This window comes from Scyliorhinus torazame, chromosome 5, assembly GCF_047496885.1.
Source record: "Scyliorhinus torazame isolate Kashiwa2021f chromosome 5, sScyTor2.1, whole genome shotgun sequence".
Classification (NCBI taxonomy): Eukaryota; Metazoa; Chordata; class Chondrichthyes; order Carcharhiniformes; family Scyliorhinidae; genus Scyliorhinus; species Scyliorhinus torazame.
The window spans coordinates 78,561,692-78,584,753 of NC_092711.1; the positions used below are offsets into that span (position 1 = coordinate 78,561,692).

Sequence of the window (23,062 nt, forward strand, 5' to 3'; positions counted from 1 at the left end):
CTTTGTGTTGAGCAGTTTGGTGAATGTTTTTACTGTCCCTAACACAAATTAATTCCTTTTGAATGCTCTCCCCCTCCCCAGTCTCCTCCATCTTCATCACTAACAACAAGTGTGAGGGGCTCTTGGAGCTTCTTTGTAACTAAAATTGTGACAATCCGATCTGCTGCCTCTGCTGCTTCCCTCCCTCCCACTAGCCCACCGGGACAAACTGACTCTTAATTTCCCCCTTGCCTGAGTCCTGAACACCCATCTTCCTCCATCCAGCCCCCACACACACAGCAGTGAGTTCATACTGCAGAGAGAGGGTTTAAATGCTGAGACTGTGACAGGAGCTGTAAAACCCACATTCACTGATGGTTCACCAGTGCAGTCACTCTGGTTCCACTCTATTCATCTGCTCTCAGTGCAGGAAGAGGTTCAGCCGATTGTCCATCCTGCAGCAGCACCAGTGAGTTCACACCGGGGAGAGGTCATTCAGTCCAAAGATGTGTGGGTGAGGTGGATTGGACATGCTAAATTGCCTTAGTGTCCAAAAAGGTTAAGTGGGGTTACTGGGTTAAGTGGGGTTAGTGGGTTACGGGGATAGGATGGAGGTGTGGGTTTGGGTCGGGTGCTCTTTCCAAGGGCCGGTGCAGACTCAATTGGCCGAATGGCCTCCTTAGCACTGTAAATTCTATGATTCTATGACCTGCTCCATGTGTGGGGAGGGATTCACTGAGTCATTCAACCTGTTAACACACCAGTGGGTTCATACCGTCGGAAGCTATTTTAAATGTGTTTTAAAATTTCTCTGGAGCTGATGTCCTATCAGCATGTTCACACTGACCATTCAGGATCTCACTGTGGGTTCAGGTGATCATGTGGACTCAGTGTCCGCCAGCACAAGTTAATGAAAAGGATCCAAAGTGACACACAGCCTTAAACGAATACAGAAATTACAAAGTTATCTCACATACAATTTATAACAAGTGTGCATAAAATCAGTGCATAAAGGTGTCAGTGTGTAAATGTTGAGAGAGCAAAATATATTATAAAATACAGCATGACATATGCAAATAAAACATATTTGTAAGTAATATGAGTTAAACTGACGAAAGAACTATGAAAACTGATTGGAGAACTTAAATTCTTTAAGTTCACAAACCAAAGGTGGTTACATAGTGTGACAGAAAGTGACTGCTTCTTTCCAGAAACTGCAAGTTAAAGGTTAAACAAATTTAAGACACAAGGCTGAAGGTTTGAAATCTCACAGTTTTCTTCACTCAAACTGATGTATAACTGTTAATTTTCAATGGCAGGAGAGTTAACGGTTCCAGACCTTTGCTCATCCAACCTTTATGGGATTCACAGCAGTTGCCCTGTAATTAAACCATTAAAGTGTAACTTTGTCCTGGCCTCGGGCCATGGGATGTATTTCACTTGTCCAGTTTGGCAGGAAGAATCGAAAAAACAACATTCTTGTGATCTTATGAGACAAAATCCCATCTTCACACTGAGGATACCCTCCATTGTCCCGTGTGACACTATCACTGTGCTAAATGGGGTAGATTCAGAACACATCTCGATAAAAACAGGGTATCCAAGAGGTGCTGTGGCCATCAGCAGCCTAATATTCAATTACAATCAAACCTCATAGAACATAGAACATTACAGCGCAGTACAGGCCCTTTGGCCCTCGATATTGCGCTGACCTGTGAAATCACTCTAAAGCCCATCTACACTATTCCCTTATCGTCCATATGTCGATCCAATGACCACTTGAATGCCCTTAGTGTTGGAGAGTCCACTACTGTTGCAGGCAGGGCATTCCACACCCTTACTACTCTCTGAGTAAAGAATCTTATCTCTGACATCAGTCCGATATCTATCTCCCCTCAATTTAAAGCTATGTCCCCTTGTGCTAGACATCACCATCTGAGGAAAAAGGCTCTCACTGTCCACCCTAACTAATCCTCTGATCGTCTTGTATGCCTCAATTAAGTCACCTCTTCACCTTCTCTCTAACAAAAACAACATCAAGTTCCTCAGCCTTTCCTTATAAGATCTTCCCTCCATACCAGGCAACATTTTGGTAAATCTCCTCTGCACCCTTTCCAATGCTTCCACATCCTTCCTATAATGCGGCGACCAGAATTGTACGTAATACTCCAAATGCGGCCGCACCAGAGTTTTGTACAGCTGCAACATGACCTCATGGCTCTGAAACTCAATCCCTTGACTAATAAAAGCTAACACACCGTACACCTTCTTAACAACCCTCTCAACCTGGGTGGAAACTTTCAGGGATCTATGTACATGGACAGCGAGATCTCTCTGCTCATCCACACTACCAAGAATCTTACCATTAGTCCAGTACTCTGTCTTCCTGTTATTCCTTCCAAAATGAATCACCTCACACTTTTCTGCATTAAACTCCATTTGCCACCTCTCAGCCAGCGCTGCAGCTTATCTATGTCTCTCTGTAACTTCTAACATCCTTCCGCACTGTCCACAACTCCACTGACTTTAGTGTCATCTGCAAATTTACTCACCAATCCTTCTACGCCCTCCTCCAGGTCATTTATAAAAATGACAAACAGCAGTGGCCCCAAAACAGATCCTTGTGGTACACTACTAGTAACTGGACTCCAGTCTGAACATTTCCCATCAACCTTGTCTTCCAGCTAGCCAATTTCTGATCCAAACTGCTAAATCACCCTGAATCCCATGCCTCCGTATTTTCTGCAGTAGCCTACCGTGGGGAACCTTATCAAACGCTTTACTGAAATCCATATACACCACATCAACTGCTTTACCCTCATCCACCTGTTTGATCACCTTCTCAAAGAACTCAATAAGGTTTGTGAGGCACAACCTACCCTTCACAAAATCGTGTTGACTATCTCTAATCAAATTATTCCTTTCCAGATGATTATACATCCTATCTCTTATAAACCTTTCCAAGACTTCACCCACAACAGAAGTAAGGCTCACTGGTCAATAGTTACCAGGGTTGTCTCTACACCCCTTCTTGAACAAGAGGACAACATTTGCTATAGGCCGGCATAATCCCTCACTCTACTGCTGGGAACACACAAAGCAAGTGTGGAGTACAAGGAAAGTAGAAAGAAACTTAAGCAAGGAGTCTGGAGGGCTAAAAGGGGTCACAAAAAGTCATTGGCCAGCAGGATTAAGGAAAATCCCAAGTCTTCTTAATTTTAATAATCTTCATTGTCACAAGTAGGCTTATATTAACACTGCAATGAAGTTACTGTGAAAAGCCTCTAGCCGCCACATTCCAGTGCCTGAGGGAGAATTCAGAATGTCCAAATTACATAACATCATGCCTTTAGGGACTTGTGGGAGGAAACCGGAGCATCCGGAGGAAACCCACGCAGACACAGGGAGAAATTGCAGACTCTGCAGAGTGTCCCAAGCCCAGAATCGAACCTGGGACCCTGGCGCTGTGAAGCCATAGTGCTAACCACTATGCTACCGTGCTGCCCATATATAAAGAGCAAGGGGTTAGCCAGGGAGAAGGTTGACCCACTCCAGGACAGGGGAGGGAATCTATGTGTGGAGCCAGAGGAAATGGACAAGGTATTAAATGAGTACTTTGCATCAGTGCTCACCAAAGAGAAGAACTTGGTGGATGATGAGTCTGGGGAAGGGTGTGTAAATAGTTTGCATCATGCTAAGATTAAAAAGGAGGTACTGGGGGTCTTGAAAAATATGATGGTCGACACATCCCCAGGGCCTAATGGGATATATCCCAGAATACTGTGAGGCAAGGGAGGAAATTGCTGGGGCCTTGAGATAAATCTTTGTATCCTTACTAGCTACAGGGGAGGTCCAGAGGATTGGAGAATAGCCAATGTTGTTCCTTTGTTTAAGATGGGTAGCAAAGATAATCCATGTAATTACAGGCCGGTGAGCCTTACATCAGTGGTAGGGAAATTATTGGAGGGGATTCTTTGAGACACAATTTACTCCCACTTGGAAATAAGTGGACATATTAGTGAGAGGCAACATGGTTTTGTGAAGCGGAGGTCGTGTCTCACGAACTTAGCGAGTTTTCGAGGAAGTGACAAAGATGATTGATGAGGGTAGGGCAGTGGATGTTGTCTACATGGACCTCAGTAAGGGCTTTGACAAGGTAGGTCCCTCATGGCAGACTGGTACAGAAGATGAAGTTGCACAGGATCAGAGTTGAGCTGACAAGATGGATACAGAAATGGCCGGTACAGCAATTGAACCCGTGCTGCTGGCCTTGTTCTACATTACAAACCAGCTGTCTAGCCCACTGAGCTAAACCTGCCCTAATCTTTTATTGTCACAAGTATGATGTTATTGTGAAAAGCCCCTCGTCGCCAGAGTCCGGCGCCTTTTCGGGTAAGTCGGTACTGGAATTGAACCCACGCTGCTGCTGGCCTTGTTCTGCATTACAAACCTGCTGTCTAGTCCACTGAGCTAGACCAGCTCATAAACCCTGGTGTCCTGGCAAATATTTATCTCTCAATCAACATTGCCAAAATCCGATCATCTGCTCATTGCCACATTGCGGTGTGTGGCAACTTGCTTTGTTGAAATTGGCTGCTACATTTCCGACATCAGTGATCACACTTCAGAAGCTCTTTGGGACATGTTGTGGTAATGAAAGGCACTACAGAACTGAAAGTTTTAAATTGAAGATTAATGCTTTCTGATCCTAAATTTATTTCAGCGATCCCCAACTTCCCATTTAATAAATTTGCTTTGGTTTGGACAAGAATTGTTTTTTTTAAATTTGGAGTACCCAATTCATTTTTTCCAATTAAGGGGCAATTTAGCGTGGCCAATCCACCTACGCTGCACAACTTTGGGTTGTGGGGGTGAAACCCACGCAAACACGGGGTGAATGTGCAAACTCCACATGGACAGTGACCCAGAGCCGGGATCGAACCTGGGACCTCAGCACCGTGAGGCAGTGCTAACCACTGTGCCGCCTTTGGAGAAGAATTTTAACCAATTAAAGAAAAGGCAGAATTCTCTGGATCGTCAATTAAAAGTTTATTAAAAGAAAAAGTTTACTGAACAACTTGAAGACAGTAACGTTCGCAACTTCAAGGCGGTGATCAGTCTGTAGAAGCGTAACCCTCCCTGGGTTCATCTTTGACAGTAATTTCCTTGGAACTCGGCCTCGAGTCTTCAGTACTTGGCCAGCAAGGAAGACCTTCGGAACATCGACCTTTATCCCCAAAGTGACCATTACCTCATGTCAGAGTTGGGCCTGTTGTAACATGACCATTGGTCAATTGGGCACTAGTTTAATTTACTTGAATCTCCAATTCCGGACACCACCTTAGACAGGAATACAATTGAACTGTTTCATACAGTTCCTTTATCTGATTCTGTACAATTCCTTTTTCATACAGTTTCAAATGTTGAGGCTAATCAGGGCTGGAAGGAGACACCAATAGTTGTGGGGGTGAAACCCACGCAGACATGGGGAGAATGACAGAGACCCAGGGCCGGGATTCGAACCCGGGTCCTCAGCGCCGTAGTCCCAGTGCTAACCACTGCGTCGCTGTGCTGCCTGCCCTGGGTGTAATTGAGAACAGAAACAATAACAGCAGAATCCAATCCCTGTAATCAGTTGTGAACTTGTTGGTGTCTCAGAAAGTGCAATGAATTACAAAATCCCTTTGCACATTGAGGGCAGGTGAATGGCCTCTCCCCAGGATGAACTCCCTGGTGTGACTGCAGACGGCATACCCGAGTGAATCGCACAAATCGTCATAAACGGGTGTGAGATAATTGGGATTATGGAGACACGGCTGCAGGGTGACCAGGGATAGGAACTGAATATATTCAGTATTTAGGAAGGACAGACAAAAAGGAAGAGCAGTGGAGTGGCAGTGCTGGTTCAAGAGGAAATTAATCATGGCGCTGAGGTCCCAGGTTCGATCCCAGCTCTGGGTCACTGTCCGTGTGGAGTTTGCACATCCTCCCCATGTTTGCGTGGGCTTCGCCCCCACAACCCAAAGATGTGCAGGGTAGGTGGATTGGCCACGCTAAACTGCCTCTTAATTCAGAAAAAAATGAATTGGGTACTCTAAATTAAAACAAAAAATGAATTAGGAGAAGGGAATGTGCAACAAAAACCTGGGTATCCTCGTACACCAGTAACTGAAGGTAAGCAGGCAGCTACAGCAGGTGGTAAAGGAGGCAAATGGTATGCTAGCCTTCATTGCGAGCGGATTAGAGTACAGAAGCGGGGATAGATAGTTTTTTGAAGAATAAAGGGATTAAGGGTTATGGTGTTCGGGCCGGAAAGTGGAGCTGAGTCCACAAAAGACCAGCCATGATCTCATTGAATGGCGGAGCAGGCTCGAGGGGCCAGATGGCCTACTCCTGCTCCTAGTTCTTATGTTCTTATATCTTGCTGTCATTATACAGGGCCTTGGCGAGGCCATACCTGGAATATTGTGTGCAGTTTTGATTTCTGTATCTGAGGAAGGATGTTCTTGCTCTAGAGGGAGTGCAGCAAAGGTTTTCCAAGCCGATTCCTGGGATGGTGGGACTGACATATGAGAGCTGAATCAGTTAGGTTTATTATATTCATTGGAGTTCAGAAGAATGAGGGGGGGGATCTCATAGAAACCTATAAAATTCTAATAGGACTTGACAGGGTAGATGTGGGAAAGACTTTCCCGATGGTGGGAATGTACGGAACCAGAGGTCGCAGTCTGAGGATACGGTGTCGATCATTTAGACAGAGATAAGGAGTAATTTCTTCAACCAGAGAGTGGTGAGCCTGTGGAATTTCTTACCACAGGAAATAGTTGAGGCCAATACATTCTATGTTTTCAAAAAGCAGTTAGATATAGCATTTAGGGTGTAGGGGATCAAAGGATATGGAGGAGAAAGCGGGATTAGGCTATTGAGTTAGATGATAAGCCATGATCATAATGACTGGCAGAGCAGGTGCTAAGGGCAAAATGGTCTCTTCCTGCTCCTACTTTCTATGTTTCTATGTAATCCCTTCTCACACTAAGAGCAGGTGAATGGCCTCTCCCCAGTGTGAACTCGCTGGTGTGTCTGCAGTCTGGATAACCGAGTGAATCCTTTCCCACAGAGGGAGCAGGTGAATGGCTTCTCCCCAGTGTGAACTCGCTGATGTTTCCGCAGGGTGGATGCATCAATGAATCCCTTCCCACACTGAGAGCAGGTGAATGGCCTCTCCCCAGTGTGAACTCGCTGGTGTGTCTGCAGGCTGGATAACCAAATGAATCCCTTGCCACACTGAGAGCAGGTGAATGGTCTCTCCCCAGTGTGAATCCGCTGATGTTTCCGCAGGGCGGATGAATCACTGAACCCCTTCCCACACTGAGAGCAGGTGAATGGTCTCTCCCCGGTGTGAATTCGCTGATGTGTCTGCAGATTGAATAACCCTGTGAATCCCTTCCCACATTGAGGGCAGGTGAACGGCCTCTCCCCAGTGTGAACTCGCTGATGTGACTGCAGATTGGATAACCCTGTGAATCCCTTCCCACACTGAGGGCAGGTGAATGGCCTCTCCCCAGTATGAGCTTGCTGGTGTCTCTGCAGACTGGATAACCAAGTGAATCCCTTCTCACACTGAGAGCAGGTGAATGGTGTCTCTCCAGTGTGAATTCGCTCGTGCTTCCGTAGGGTGGATAACTGAGTGAATCCCTTCTCACACTCAGAGCAGATGAATGGCCTCTCCCCAGTGTGATTGCGTTGATGAATCTCCAGCTCAGATGGGAATCTGTATTCTTTCCCACAGTCCCCACATTTCCACGGTTTCTCCATGTTTTGGGTCTCCTCGTGTCTCTCCAGATTGGAAAATCAGTGGAAGCCTTGTCTCCACACAGAACTTTGTGCACGGTCTCTCCTCACTGTGAATGGTGTGATGTTGTTTCACGCTGTGTATCTGGTTGAAGCTCTTTCCACAATCAGTTCACTGGAACACTCTCACTCGGGTGTGTGTTGTGTGCGTCTGGGTGCTTTTCCAGTCACACTCACGTTAAAAATCTTTTGAAGCCGACAGATTGGATGAACATTTCTCCTTCTCGCCGATGATATTCAGAGCCCGATGATATTCAGGTCAGAAGGAATCGAGTGAGTTTGTCACATCGAGATGTGATGTTTGAGATTTCTGTCTATAATTCCTCCTCTTCCAATAACCTTTAAAAATGATTTACAAAAGTCATCAGTGAGCACAGGATAGAAATTCAGAACAGACAATTCTCGTTCCTATGGAACTTGATTTTCTCTCTCGTTCTCCAAAAGCTGTAAATCTCCATCCCACACACTGTCCCTCCATTCTGACTCTGCTGTATCTAATATTCACCCTCCCAATTCTCCTGAAGGTGCTGACTCATGTTGACTGACAGATCCAAGCTCAGCTCACTGCTTCCTCACCAGAACACAGAGATTAGAATGGGAGCAAGAGTAGGCCATTGGGCCCACCGAATCTGCTCAACCATTCAATGCGATCCTTGGCCGATCTACTTCAGCACCATTTTCCCACACGATCCCCATATCCCTCGATATCTTCAGTATCTAGAAACCCGTCAATATTTGTCTTGAACATACCAGATGACTGAGGCTCCACATTCCTGTGGGGTAGAGAATTTCAAAGCTTCACCACATCCTTGAGTGAAGAGATCTCTCATCTCAGCTTTCTCTCTATTTTCCTCCCTGTTCCCCATAACCCTTAACTCCATTGTCAATAGAATATCTGTCAAACTTGTGCTTCAATATATTCAATGACCCCCAGATACAACTGGTCCCTGTGGAAGAGAAATCCAAAGACTAACAACCCTCTGAAGGAAGAGATGACTGGAAATCTATAACGTAGCTACAGTCTGATATTACAACACGAGATATAATTAAACATTTACTTTATTACAGAACCGTAAATAATATATCTAATTTGTACCATGTAACAACACTAGACATATCTCTGTCCATTATTCATTTAATTGCCCTGAAATGTCAGTCATCTCCTGGGGAATCCACCCCTTTCATTGTGAACGTTAGGAAAGAGACAATCCTTTTTTGAAATAAATTGAGTAACCAATTATTGTTTTTCCAATTATGGTGCAATTTTGCATGGCCAATCTACCTACCCTGCACATCTTTGGGTTGTGGGGGTGAGACCCACGCAGACATGGGGCGAATGTGCGAACTCCACAAGGACAGTGACCAGAGGCCTAGATCAAAGCCGGGTCCTCGGTGCTGTGAGGCAACAGTGCTAACCACTGTGCCACCAGAAACCATTCTTTTAGTCAGACAAATAAATGTACCAACCTGTTAAGGAGATGGGTGGGAGGAGTTGGATACACTTTGTGGCGCCGTGAACCTTCATGTATTTTTTTCCCCAATTAAGTGTCAATCTAACCTCGGCTAACCACTGAGCCACGGTGCCTGCCCCTAATGATGACTTTTATAAACTCCTTTTACAGGGTATTACAAGGGGAGGATTTACAGATGGAAACTCAAATCGAACTTCACTTCAAGATTTAACAGAGTTGGGTAGCACGGTGACCTAGTGGTTCGCACAGCTACCTCACGGGGCAGGTCCCCGGTTCGATCCCGGCTCTGGGTCACTGTCCGTGTGGAGTTTGCACATTCTCCCCATGTCTGCGTGAGTTTTGCCCCCACAACCCAAAAATGTGCAGAGTCGGTGGAATGGCCCTTAATTGGAAAAAATAAATTGGGCACTCTAAATTTTAAAAAATTGTTTTTGTAAAGTTTTAACAGAGTCACTCCATTCATCAGGACTTGAATATCATTGGCCTGTGAATGTGGAAGAAGAAATGTTTGTCTGCTCTGTCTGAAGGAAAAGGTTTTCAAGATTAGCGTGACTGAAAAAAAACCGATACACACTCGACTCGAGTGAGTGTTCCAGTGAACTGACTGTGGAAAGAGCTTTAACCAGTTACACAGTCTGAAAAAACATCACACCATTCACAGTGGGGAGAGACCATACACATGGTCTCTGTGGGGACAGACATAAACTGATTGTCAAATTTGAAGAGGGACCAGGACACCAGCAGCATCCTGAAACCATGGAAATGTGGGGACTGTGGGAAGGGATTCAGATCCCCATGAGAGCTGGAGATTCATCACCGTAGTCACACCGGCGACAGAGCACTCACCTGTTCTGAGTGTGGGAAGGGATTCACTCAGTTATCCGAGTGAGGATTTTCCAGGATTTGGGAGCCGAGCTAGTGAGGAAGCGAGCGGCCTTTAATAAAGGTTCAGGCTGCTCCATGTAAGAAAGGAGTTTGATTCGGGGTGGTATACCCGGCAAAGCTGCGGGTTACAAATTAGTCCAAAGACTTCCATTTCGAGACACCAGAGGAGGCGAACATGGTAAAGCATGGACTGGGGTCCAATTATCTCTGTTGGACAAGATCTATGTTTCCTGTGGGGTGGGATGGGTGTTGTATCCTCTGTATAGTTTTGATATTTTCTGATAAAATCTGTTTTTCTGTTTGGGGTGAAGGGAGATTTTCTTTGTGAAGCACAATGTAGACATATAGGGGGTGGGGAGGGAGATGGGTTAGCTATCTGATGACTAAAGAACTGTTTTTGTTTTACTCTGAGAGTGTATGGGTGCATATATGGCGCCCACCTTGGGGGTTCTTGGCCTGCACATTTTGAAGATTTACTGGATAGTCCCTCATGGCTGATTGTGTGATTGGGGGGGGGAACCCCTGATTCAGCTGGTCATCTCGAACGTAAGGGGATTGAGTGGACCAGTGAAGAGGTGGAGGGCTTTCGCTCACCTAAAGAATCGAAATGTTGGTGTGGTGTTCTTGCAGGAGACTCACTTGCGGGTTAGAGATCAGACCAGACTGTGGAGGGGTGAGCCAAGTGTTTCACTCGGGCTTTGACAAAGGGTTCGAGGTGCTGCAATTCTTTTTTAAAATAAATTTAGAATACCCAATTCATTTTTTCAAATTAAGGGGCAATTTAGCATGGCCAATTCACCTACCCTGCACATCTTTGGGTTGTGGGGGTGAAACTCATGCAAACACGGGGAGAATGTGCAAACCCCACACAGGCAGTGACCCAGGGCCGGGATCGAACCTGGGACCTCGGCGCCGTGATGCAGCAGTGCTACCCAGGGCACCACTGTGCTTCCCGTCAGGTGCTGCAATTCTAATCGATAAACAGGTCCCTCTTTTGGTCACTAACATCATTGCGGACACTAATGGGAGATATGTGGTGGTCACTATGTCGTTGGGTGCTGGTGAATGGCAAGCCCCTAACTGGGACGGTGCGTCATTTGAAAAAAAATTGTTGGGATCCATCCCAGACCTGGATACACAACAATTGATTCTTGGAGCAAACATCAATTGCATACTGGATCCTAAAATGGACTGGTCCAAGCCCATTCAACTGCTACAAAAACAGGAAAAAGGAATTAAACCGGACAGATCACAGGGCAGTGACCCGGGCACCGGAAATGACAACGGTGAACCCAGCAAAAGATAAAGAAAAGCTGTTCATTAGCAGATTGTAAAAGGATTATGGGGCACAGATTTAAGATTGGGTACAAGATCTACAGGGGAGATGTTACACAGTGAGTGATAATGATCTGAATTCAATGCTTACACACAAAGGTCGATAATCTCCAGGTCCTGATAACTCGAATGTTGCTGTCAGAATTTGATGTGAGGATTGGTTGTGAGTTTCTGGTCTGCGAATCCCTTTCTAAGTCTCTGTGAAAGAAGTTTACAAAGGCATCACTGTCAGTCCAGAAATACAATTCAGGAAAGATAAATATTTCTCCCGGTTTGTATTTGCTGTGTGTAAATCCTCCCCGACTAGCCCCCTTTAAAGGAGTTTCCAAAATTAATCACTGTCAGTCCAGGACAGAAATTCACAACATTCTCCCCTCCTGTTCCCTGGTCCAGAATGACCGCTGATGTGCCCCCTCTGCACACAGTCCCTCTTGTCATCAGCAGTCCCTTGATTTGAGGGTGTCTACTCAGGGTTGGGAGTTTCTGCCCTGGGTCTCCATGTGGCTGAACAGAGCCGCAGAGCTTTGGACACATGGGACAGGATGTCCAATGAATCTTGTATTTACAGTGCAGAAGGAGGCCATTCGGCCCATCGAGTCTGCACCGGTCCTTGGAAAGAGCACCCCATTTCAAGCCACACTTCCAATCGATCCCCTCAACCCAGTAACCCCACCCAAACCCTTTTGACACGAAGGTCAATTTAGCATGGCCACTCCACCTAACCTGCACACTTTGGACTGTGGGAGGAAACCGGAGCACCCGGAGGAAACCCACGCAGACAGTGAAATCCGGAGAGCAGGATTGGCTTCCTTTTCTTTCCATCTCTGCCACCACTCTGCCCCATCAATAAGACATTGAGACTCAAGGACTCATCCAGTTTAATGGACAAGTTGTCTCCATTCTGAACAATGGGGAACAAGCTCCTCCCACTCATTGAAACATCGCCCCGACAAAGATGACAAACGCGCATGCGCCCTGATGCACATCCAATAAAGATGGCGGCCGTTAACCCGAGCCGAACGTGAGGAGCTGCAGCTCCGCTCGGTACAAACTGGGTCACGTCAATATTTTCGCGGTTTCCAGCTTACAACAGCTTTATACAACGTTTTCGCCCACCGCCGCGATCTCTCGCTCCCTCCATATTGTTGAACGCCTTTTACCAATTTCCGATTTGAAAAAGACGCCCTTCCACTTCAGCATTACCCACACTGCGCATGCTTCAATCACAGGAGACTCCGCCCCTCATTCACTCCGATTGGTTGGAGGACCAGCTGCTCCCGTTTGATCCTTCAGACCCACCCCTCCTCTTTCTATTGGCCCGGAGCTGCCGTCAATCACCCGGGCATTGTGACGGTGACAGAACCTGAGACGGCCAAAGGCTCAGGCTGACTCTCTGATTGGCCAATAATAACAGTGAGAGTCTCAGTGGGACAATCAGACAATAATAGTGAAAATGGGGCCCAGAGGATAACCAGCAAAGGATTCACTCACTTTGAGAGTAACAAACACAGTGTATGTTCCAATAAGTCAGGCTGCAGTGTGTGAGTGAACACATCTTTGGATCCAGTGTAGAATCATAGAATTCCTACAGTGCTGAAGGAGGTCATTCGGCCCAGTGAATCTACACCGACCCTCTGAAAGATCACCCTACCTTGGCCAAACCCCCACCCGGTAACCCCATCCAGGGACAATTTTGCACTGACAATCCACCTAACCTGCACATCTTTGGACTGTGGGAGGAAATCTTTGCAGCCACGGGAAGAATGTGCAAACATTGAAAACAGCGCGGGCGGTGAGTGAGCCGGGACAGTGAACACAGCGCGGGAGCTGAGTGAGCCGGGACATTGAAAACAGCGCGGGAGCCGGGACATTGAAAACAGTGCGAGAGGTGAGTGAGCCGGGACATTGAAAACAGCGCGGGAGGTGAGTGAGCCGGGAAATTGAAAACAGCGCGGGAGGTGAGTGAGCCGGGACAGTGAAAACAGCGCGAGAGGTGAGTGAGCCGGGACATTGAAAACAGCGCAGGAGCTGAGTGAGCCGGGACAGTGAAAACAGCGCGGGAGAGTCAGAGCGGAGATTTTAAAAGATTGCGGCCTAGTTTCGGGAGCCGTTCGGAGGAGGAGGAGCAGTCTCTGTCAGGGAGAGAACCTGAGAACATCTAAGACACTCAGAAGGTAAGAAGGTAAGTAAGTGATTTTTACTGATTTTTACTTTTATACCTTTTTCAAACTGTGTGTGTCGGGGGGAAACGGAAGTGACATCACAGAAAAGCTGTGACCTGAGTGGCTGGTTGGGAATCTACAGTAAATTTAAAAAAATTAAGCATTGGTAACTAATTAAACATAATTACTTCATTAGAATTTAGAGGGGTATCTCAGCCAGAGATCGGAGAGTACTATATTTAGCTTTCGCATTTATATTAGAAATCGAGTGCTAGGAAACAGATAGTTAACAGTAACTTTGAAAAAATAAAAAAATATATATATTTTTTAAATAATTAAATTATTAATTTTAATTAATTGACGTAATGTCAGTTAGAGGGGTGCAGTGCTCTGACTGTGAGATGTGGCAGGTCCGGGAAGCTTCAGCGTCCCGTATGGCTTCATCTGCAGAAAGTGCACCCAACTGGAGCTCCTCACAGACCGCATGGTTCGGTTGGAGCAGCAATTGGATGTACTTAGGAGCATGCAGGTGGCGGAAAGTGTCATAGATCGCAGTTATATAAATGTAGTCACACCCAAGGTGCAGGCAGAGAAATGGGTGACCACCAGAAAGGCCAGGCAATCAGTGCAGGAATCCCCTGTGGTTGTCCCCCTCTCGAACAGGTATACCCCTTTGGATACTGTCGGGGGGGATAGCCTATCAGGGGAAAACAGCAGCAGCCAGAGCAGTGGCACCATGGCTGGCTCTGATGTTCGGAAGGGAGGGTCAAAGCGCAGAAGAGCAATAGTAATAGGGGACTCTATAGTCAGGGGCACAGATAGGCGCTTCTGTGGACGTGAAAGAGACTCCAGGATGGGATGTTGCCTTCCTGGTGCCAGGGTCCAGGATGTCTCCGAACGGGTAGAGGGCATCCTGAAGGGGGAGGGCAAACAGGCAGAGGTCGTTGTACATATTGGTGCTAACGACATAGGCAGGAAGGGGCATGCGGTCCTGCAGCAGGAGTTCAGGGAGCTAGGCAGAAAGTTAAAAGACAGGACCTCTCGGGTTGTAATCTCGGGATTACTCCCTGTGCCATGTGCCAGTGAGGCTAGAAATAGGAAGACAGAGCAGCTAAACACGTGGCTAAACAGCTGGTGTAGGAGGGAGGGTTTCCGTTATCTGGACCACTGGGAACTCTTCCGGGGCAGGTGTGACCTATATAAGAAGGACGGGTTGCATCTAAACCGGAGAGGTATAAATATCCTGGCCGCGAGGTTTGCTAGTGTCACACGGGAGGGTTTAAACTAATATGGCAGGGGGGTGGGCACGGGAGCAATAGGTCAGAAGGTGAGAGCATTGAGGGAGAACTAGGGAATAGGGACAGTGGGGCTCTGAGGCAGAGCAGACAGGGAGAAGTTGCTGAACACAGCGGGTCTGGTGGCCTGAAGTGCATATGTTTTAATGCAAGAAGTATTACGGGTAAGGCAGATGAACTTAGAGCTTGGATTAGTACTTGGAACTATGATGTTGTTGCCATTACAGAGACCTGGTTGAAGGAAGGGCAGGAGTGGCAGCTAAATGTTCCAGGATTTAGATGTTTCAGGTGGGATAGAGGGGGATGTAAAAGGGGAGGCAGAGTTGCGCTACTGGTTAGGGAGAATATCACAGCTGTACTGCGGGAGGACACCTCAGAGGGCAGTGAGGCTATATGGGTAGAGATCAGGAATAAGAAGGGTGCAGTCACAATGTTGTGGGTTTACTACAGGCCTCCCAACAGCCATCGGGAGATAGAGGAGCAGATAGGTAGACAGATTTTGGAAAAGAGTAAAAACAACAGGGTTAAGGTGATGGGAGACTTCAACTTCCCCAATATTGACTGGGACTCACTTAGTGCCAGGGGCTTAGACGGGGCGGAGTTTGTAAGGAGCATCCAGGAGGGCTTCTTAAAACAATATGTCGACAGTCCAACTAGGGAAGGGGCGGTACTGGACCTGGTATTGGGGAATGAGCCCGGCCAGGTGGTAGATGTTTCAGTCGAGGAGCATTTCGGTAACAGTGACCACAATTCAGTAAGATTTAAAGTACTGGTGGACAAGGATAAGAGTAGTCCTAGGATGAATGTGCTAAATTGGGGGAAGGCTAATTATAACAATATTAGGCGGGAACTGAAGAACATAGATTGGGGGCGGATGTTTGAGGGCAAATCAACATCTGACCTGTGGGAGGCTTTCAAGTGTCAGTTGAAAGGAATTCAGGACCTGCATGTTCCTGCGAGGAAGAAGGATAAATACGGCAATTTTCGGGAACCTTGGATAACGAGAGATATTTTAGGCCTCGTCAAAAAGAAAAAGGAGGCATTTGTCAGTGCTAAAAGGCTGGGAACAGATGAAGCCTGCGTGGAATATAAGGAAAGTAGGAAGGAACTTAAGCAAGGAGTCAGGAGGGCTAGAAGGGGTCACGAAAAGTCATTGGCAAATAGGGTTAAGGAAAATCCCAAGGCTTTTTACACGTACATAAAAAGCAAGAGCGTAGCCATGGAAAGGGTTGGCCCACTGAAGGATAGGCAAGGGAATCTATGTGTGGAGCCAGAGGAAATGGGCGAGGTACTAAATGAATACTTTGCATCATTATTCACCAAAGAGAAGGAATTGGTAGATTTGAGTCTGGAGAAGGGTGTGTAGATAGCCTGAGTCACATTGAGATCCAAAAAGACGAGGTGTTGGGTGTATTAAAAAATATTAAGGTAGATAAGTCCCCAGGGCCTGATGGGATCTACCCCAGAATACTGAAGGAGGCTGGAGAGGAAATTGCTGAGGCGTTGACAGAAATCTTTGGATCCTCACTGTCTTCAAGGGATGTCCCGGAGGACTGGAGAATAGCCAATGTTGTTCCTCTGTTTAAGAAGGGTAGCAAGGATAATCCAGGGAACTACAGGCCGGTGAGCCTTACTTCAGTGGTAGGGAAATTACTGGAGAGAATTCTTCGAGACAGTATCTACTCCCATTTGGAAGCAAATGGAAGTATTAGTGAGAGGCAGTATGGTTTTGTGAAGGGGAGGTCATGTCTCACTAACTTGATAAGAGTTTTTCGAGGAGGTCACTAAGATGATTGATGCAGGTAGGGCAGTGGATGTTGTCTATATGGACTTCAGTAAGGCCTTTGACAAGGTCCCTCATGGTAGACTAGTACAAAAGGTGAAGTCACACAGGATCAGGGGTGAGCTGGCAAGGTGGATACAGAACTGGCTAGGTCATAGAAGGCAGAGAGTAGCAATGGAAGGATGCTTTTCTAATTGGAGGGCTGTGACCAGTGGTGTTCCACAGGGATCAGTGCTGGGACCTTTGCTGTTTGTAGTATATATAAATGATTTGGAGGAAAATGTAACTGGTCTGATTAGTAAGTTTGCAGACGACACAAAGGTTGGTGGAATTGCGGATAGCGATGAGGACTGTCAGAGGATACAGCAGGATTTAGATTGTTTGGAGACTTGGGCGGAGAGATGGCAGATGGAGTTTAATCCGGACAAATGTGAGGTAATGCATTTTGGAAGGTGTAATGCAGGTAGAGAATATACAGTGAATGATAGAACCCTCAAGAGTATTTAAAGTCAAAGAGATCTAGGAGTACAGGTCCACAGGTCACTGAAAGGGGAAACACAGGTGGAGAAGGTAGTCAAGAAGGCATACGGCATGCTTGCCTTCATTGGCCGGGGCATTGAGTATAAGAGTTGGCAAGTCATGTTGCAGCTGTATAGAACCTTAGTTAGGCCACACTTGGAGTATAGTGTTCAATTCTGGTCGCCACACTACCAGGAGGATGTGGAGGCTTTAGAGAGGGTGCAGAAGAGATTTACCAGAATGTTGCCTGGTATGGAGGGCATTAGCTATGAGGAGCGGTTGAATAAACTCGGTTTGTTCTCACTGGAACGAAGGAGATTGAGGGGCGACCTGATAGAGGTCTACAAAATTATGAGGGGCATAGGCAGAGTGGATAGTCAGAGGCTTTTCCCCGGGGTAGAGGGATCAATTACTAGGGGGCATAGGTTTAAGGTGAGAGGGGCAAGGTTTAGAGTAGATGTACGAGGCAAGTTTTTTACGCAGAGGGTAGTGGGTGCCTGGAACTCTCTACCAGAGGAGGTGGTGGAAGCAGGGACGATAGTGACATTTAAGGGGCATCTTGACAAATACATGAATAGGATGGGAATAGAGGGATACGGACCCAGGAAGTGTAGAAGATTGCAGTTAGTCGGGCAGCATGGTCGGCACCGGCTTGGAGGACCGAAGGGCCTGTTCCTGTGCTGTACATTTCTTTGTTCTTTGTCCACACAGACAGTGACCCAAGGTCGGAATCAAACCCAGGTACCTGATGCTTGAGGCAACAGTGCTAACCACCGAGCCACCCCCGTAACTCTGTCATGATTAGACAATAACCTGTCTGTTATTCCAAATCTGATGTCTGTTACTCTGTCACTATTATTATTAGACAACAACCTATCTGATATTCCAATTCTGGTGTGTGTTACTCTGTTACTGTTATCATTAGACGCTAATAGGAGGGCAAGATGCAAGGTAGCATTGATATTTTGAAGTTTCTGTCTTGCAATGAGTGTCACTGGGAGGTGTGTGATAAAATAGGAATGGAACCATCATGACAAAGAATGGCATGGTGGCAGTGGTTAGCACTGCTGCCTCACGGTGCTGAGGACCAAGGTTCGATCCCGGCCCCGGGTCACTGCCTTGTGGAGTTTGCACATTCTCCCCATGTCTCCGTGGGTCTCACACCCACAACCCAAAGATGTGCAGGCCAGGTGGATTGGCCACTCTTTTGAGGTCCACCAACAAAATAGAACAAAGGAAACAAACTTAGGGACAAAGCAAAAAGGGCCGCTCCCGTTAGGGGCACTGCCCGAACGTAACAAAGATCAGCAGAAACTTAAAAACATCTCATGAGAGTGCATTTCAAGGGGTCAATAAAGCACCCCAACCCCTGTGGTGCCCACCGGGCATGGAAGGCTTTGCTGGTGCCCATGGACACTGCAGCTCCCTTTCTGGGGACACCCAGCTGCGAATGTAGCCATGGAAAATAGGAAAACAGTCTGATCAGATGACCCCCTCGGTTGCCCGCTGCCTGGAGCTAGAAATGACGCGCTTCGCCATGCCCAGAAGCAGGTTCACAAGGAGATAAGTGGCGCTGGTTCGCGAGGTCTTCGGCCAAAGTAGGACTCAGTAAAAACACAGTCCGTGCTCCCACCCTGGAACAACCACCCAATGGAATCCACCTCCTCCCTGCTCCTGTGGAGTCTCCAGGCCGGGAGGAGGCTCAGCAAACATACTGCCCACTCAATCCCCCTGCCCCGGAACAAGCACACTGGTTAGAATAAGGAGGGTTGTGTACTTGCTAAAGGCAGATGTTATCAGTTGGTAAGACTGGGCCAGGCCGTCAACCTGGGAGGGGGCCAGCAAACAAGCAGTCCAATGGGCTTTAATCCCACCTTGTTTTTGAAGTTGCTTTGGAGGCAGTTCAGTGAAGTTTCACTAGTCTGATTTCTGGGATAGGAGAGTTTGTTTTATGGAGCAAGATTGAACCTGATTGGTCTGTACCTGATGGAGTTTAGAAGAATGAGAGGTGATCTTATTGAAACATCTAAGATTCTGAGGGGTTTGATGAAAGAATATTTTCCACATGGGGATTCAGGAACTATGGGGGACAGTTTAAAGATAAGAGTTCTTCAATTTGACACTGAGATAAGGAGAAATGTCTTCCCTCAGAGGCTCATCAGTCTGTGGATGAAAGCAAATTACTGCGGATGCTGGAATCTGAAACAAAAACAGTAAATACTGGACAATCTCAGCAGGTCTGACAGTATCTGTGGAGAGAAAAGGGAGCTAACGTTTTGAGCCTGGATGATTCTTTGTCAAAGCTGAGTTTGTGGAATTGTCTTTCCCAGAGAGCAGTAGCGCTGGGTCACTGAATATACTCAAAGCCAAGTTCATCTTTTTTTTATCTACTGGGGGGTCAAAGGTTTTGGAGGCAGACAGGAAAATGTAATTAATGGCACATTCGGATCAGCGTTTATTGAATGGCAGAGCAGTGTCAATAGGCCGAATGGCCTACTCCTGCTGCTAATTCTGATGTTATTCTTCTTCTGTTCTTCGGATTGCTACACATGGAAGTAACACCTCCCCCCTCTGGAGGGGCCTGTCAATCATCGAGACAATGATTTTCTCTCCTGGTCACCGGGATCCTTAGGCACCGCCTCTGTTACGTCATCAAGATGGCCCCTTCGCCGCTCCGTTAAACAAAGATGGCGGCCGTGGAACTGGGCCTGATACCGGATAAAAGCTCCGCACCTGCAAACGTGGGATTTGCAGCGTCTTATTCCGGGCTTGTGACCAGCAGGGGGTGTTTATGAAGTCTTCACTCCCTCCCCACCCTGACTCCGTTCCTCCCTCCGCCTCACCGACTCTCCCCGCCCCAAACAGCCGCTGCCGCACTCACAGACCTCCGAGCAGTGACATTGCGCATGCTCCAGATACAGCCCAGCATTGCGTCTGCGCACTGGGCTCCGTGGAATGAATCGGGTACATTCACAGACGCAGGGAATGTTGGGTAATAGCCGCACCATTGAAACAGTTAATGCAAAATAACTTGGGTTACCAATTGCGAAAATAATCAAACAAATTATTGTCAATGGATATTCTGCTATTCTTCATTTCTCAGAATGATTAAATGCTGCTCTCCTGTGGAATAATGCAGAACTTAAAGGTTTTTATCCCCAATGGGTTCTTCCTTTCTCTTCCCCAGAAGATGCAAACTCTTCCTGGGTTCAATTCGAGAATCAGTAATTCCTCCATCTTCTTCCCTCTTGCTCGTCATACTGAATGTTCAGTGTTTTCTAGAATTATCCAGCACAGATGGAAGACACTCGGCACATCATCTTGATCATGACCAGAGTTCTGACGAAAAGAGAAAATAGGGTGGTCAATAGGACTTTAAACTAAAGATTGGGGGGGAAGGGAAAGTCAGGGAACCAAAAGGTGAAGTAATCAGTGGGAAGCGTAGCTGCTTAGGAATACAAAAAAGCACGAAAAGACAAAACTCAGGAGAGGTTACGATAGTCCCCATCCCACAAAATATGACACAGTGTATGGAAAGGCTCAGTAAACCAAGGTCCACCACACTAAGAAAACAAAAAGGGACGGTCAATAGAGAATTAAAGGTGCTATATTTAAATGCGCGCAGTGTACGGAACAAGGTAGATGAGCTTGTGGCCCAGATTGTGACTGGCAGGTATGATGTGGTAGGCATCACAGAGACATGGTTGCAGGGGGTTCAGGACTGGCATTTAAACATCCAGGGATTCACAACCTATCGAAAAGACAGAGGTGGGCAGAGGGGGCGGGGTTGCCTTGTTAATTAGGAATGAAATTAAATCAATAGCACTAAACGATATAGGGTCAGATGATGTGGAGTCTGTGTGGGTAGAGTTGAGGAACCACAAAGGCAAAAAAACCATAATGGGAGTTATGTACAGGCCTCCTAACAGTGGTCAGGACCGGGGGCACAAAATGCACCACGAAATAGAAAGTGCATGTCAGAAAGGCAAGGTCACAGTGATCATGGGGGACTTCAATATGCAGGTGGACTGGGTAAATAATGCTGCCAGTGGACCCAAGGAAAGGGAATTCATTGAATGTTTAGAGGAGGGCTTTTTGGAACAGCTTGTGACGGAGCCCACGAGGGAACAGGCCATTCTGGACTTAGTGTTATGCAATAAGCCAGACTTGATTAAAGATCGTAAAGTAATGGAGCACTTAGGAGGCAGTGATCATAATATGGTAGAATTCAATCTGCAATTTGAAAGAAAGGTAGAATCAGATGTAAAGGTGTTACAGTTAAATAAAGGTAACTACAGGGGCATGAGGGAGGAACTGACGAAAATCGACTGGGAGCAGAGCCTAGTGGGAAAGACAGTAGAACAGCAATGGCAGCAGTTTCTGGGAGTAATTGAGGACACAGTACAGAGGTTCATCCCAAAGAAAAGAAAGGTTATCAGAGGGGGGATTAGGCAGCCATGGCTGACAAAGGAAGTTAGGGAATGCATCAAAGCAAAAGAGAAAGCCTTTTTAATGTGGCAAAGGGTAGTGGGAAGTCAGAAGATTGGGAAGGCTACAAAAACAAACAGAGGATAACAAAGAGAGAAATAAGGAAAGAGAGGATCAAATATCAAGGTAAGCTAGCCAGTAACATTAGGAATGATAGTAAAAGTTTCTTTAAATACATTAAAAACAAACGGGAGGCAAAAGTTGACATTGGGCCGCTCCAAAATGACGCTGGTAATTTTGTGATGGGAGACAAGGAAATAGCTGAGGAACTCAATAAGTACTTTGCGTCAGTCTTCACAGTAGAAGACATGAGTAATATCCCAACAATTCCGGAGAGTCAGGGGGCAGAGTTGAATATGGTAGCCATCACAAAGGAGAAAGTGCTAGAGAAACTAAGAGGTCTACAAATTGATAAATCTCCAGGCCCAGATGGGCTACATCCTAGAGTTCTAAAGGAGATAGCTGAAGAAATAGTGGAGGCGTTAGTTATGATCTTTCAAAAGTCACTGGAGTCAGGGAAAGTCCCAGAGGATTGGAAAATCGCTGTTGTAACCCCCCTGTTCAAGAAGGGAACAAGGAAAAAGATGGAAAATTAGAGGCCAATTAGCCTAACCTCGGTTGTTGGCAAGATTCTAGAATCCATTGTTCAGGATGAGATTTCTAAATTCTTGGAAGTGCAGGGTCGGATTAGGACAAGTCAGCATGGATTTAGTAAGTGGAGGTCGTGCCTGACATACCTGTTAGAGTTCTTTGAAGAGATAACAAATAGGTTAGACCAAGGAGAGCCAATGGATGTTATCTATCTTGACTTCCAAAATGCCTTTGATAAGGTGCCTCACGGGAGACTGCTGAGTAAAATAAGGGCCCATGGGATTCGAGGCAAGGTACTAACATGGATTGACGATTGGCTGTCAGGCAGAAGGCAGAGAGTTGGGATAAAAGGTTCTTTTTCGGAATGGCAACTGGTGACGAGTGCTGTCCCGCAGGGTTGAGTGTTGGGGCCACAGCTGTTCTCTGTATATATTAACGATCTAGATGACGGGACTGGGGGCATTCTGGCTAAGTTTGCCGATGATACAAAGGTAGGGGGAGGGGCAGGTAGTATGGAGGGGGTGGGGAGGCTGCAGAAAGATTTGGACAGTTTAGGAGAGTGGTCCAAGAAATGGCTGATGAAATTCAACGTGGGCAAGTGTGAGGTCTTGCACTTTGGAAAAAAGAATAGAGGCATGGACTATTTTCTAAACGGTGACAAAATTCATAATGCTGAAATGCAAAGTGACTTGGGAGTCCAAG

At 46.6% G+C, this 23,062-nt stretch overlaps 1 long non-coding RNA gene across 1 annotated transcript; it reads right to left on the minus strand.

Annotated features, from left to right (window-relative positions):
- Window positions 1-5,013: 5,013 nt before the first annotated feature.
- Window positions 5,014-12,806, minus strand: LOC140421455 (uncharacterized). The gene is made up of 3 exons (XR_011946789.1): window positions 12,683-12,806; window positions 11,614-11,720; window positions 5,014-8,169 (listed from the first exon to the last, which is right to left on the minus strand). It is a non-coding gene; the product is annotated as an uncharacterized lncRNA (long non-coding RNA).
- Window positions 12,807-23,062: the final 10,256 nt, after the last annotated feature.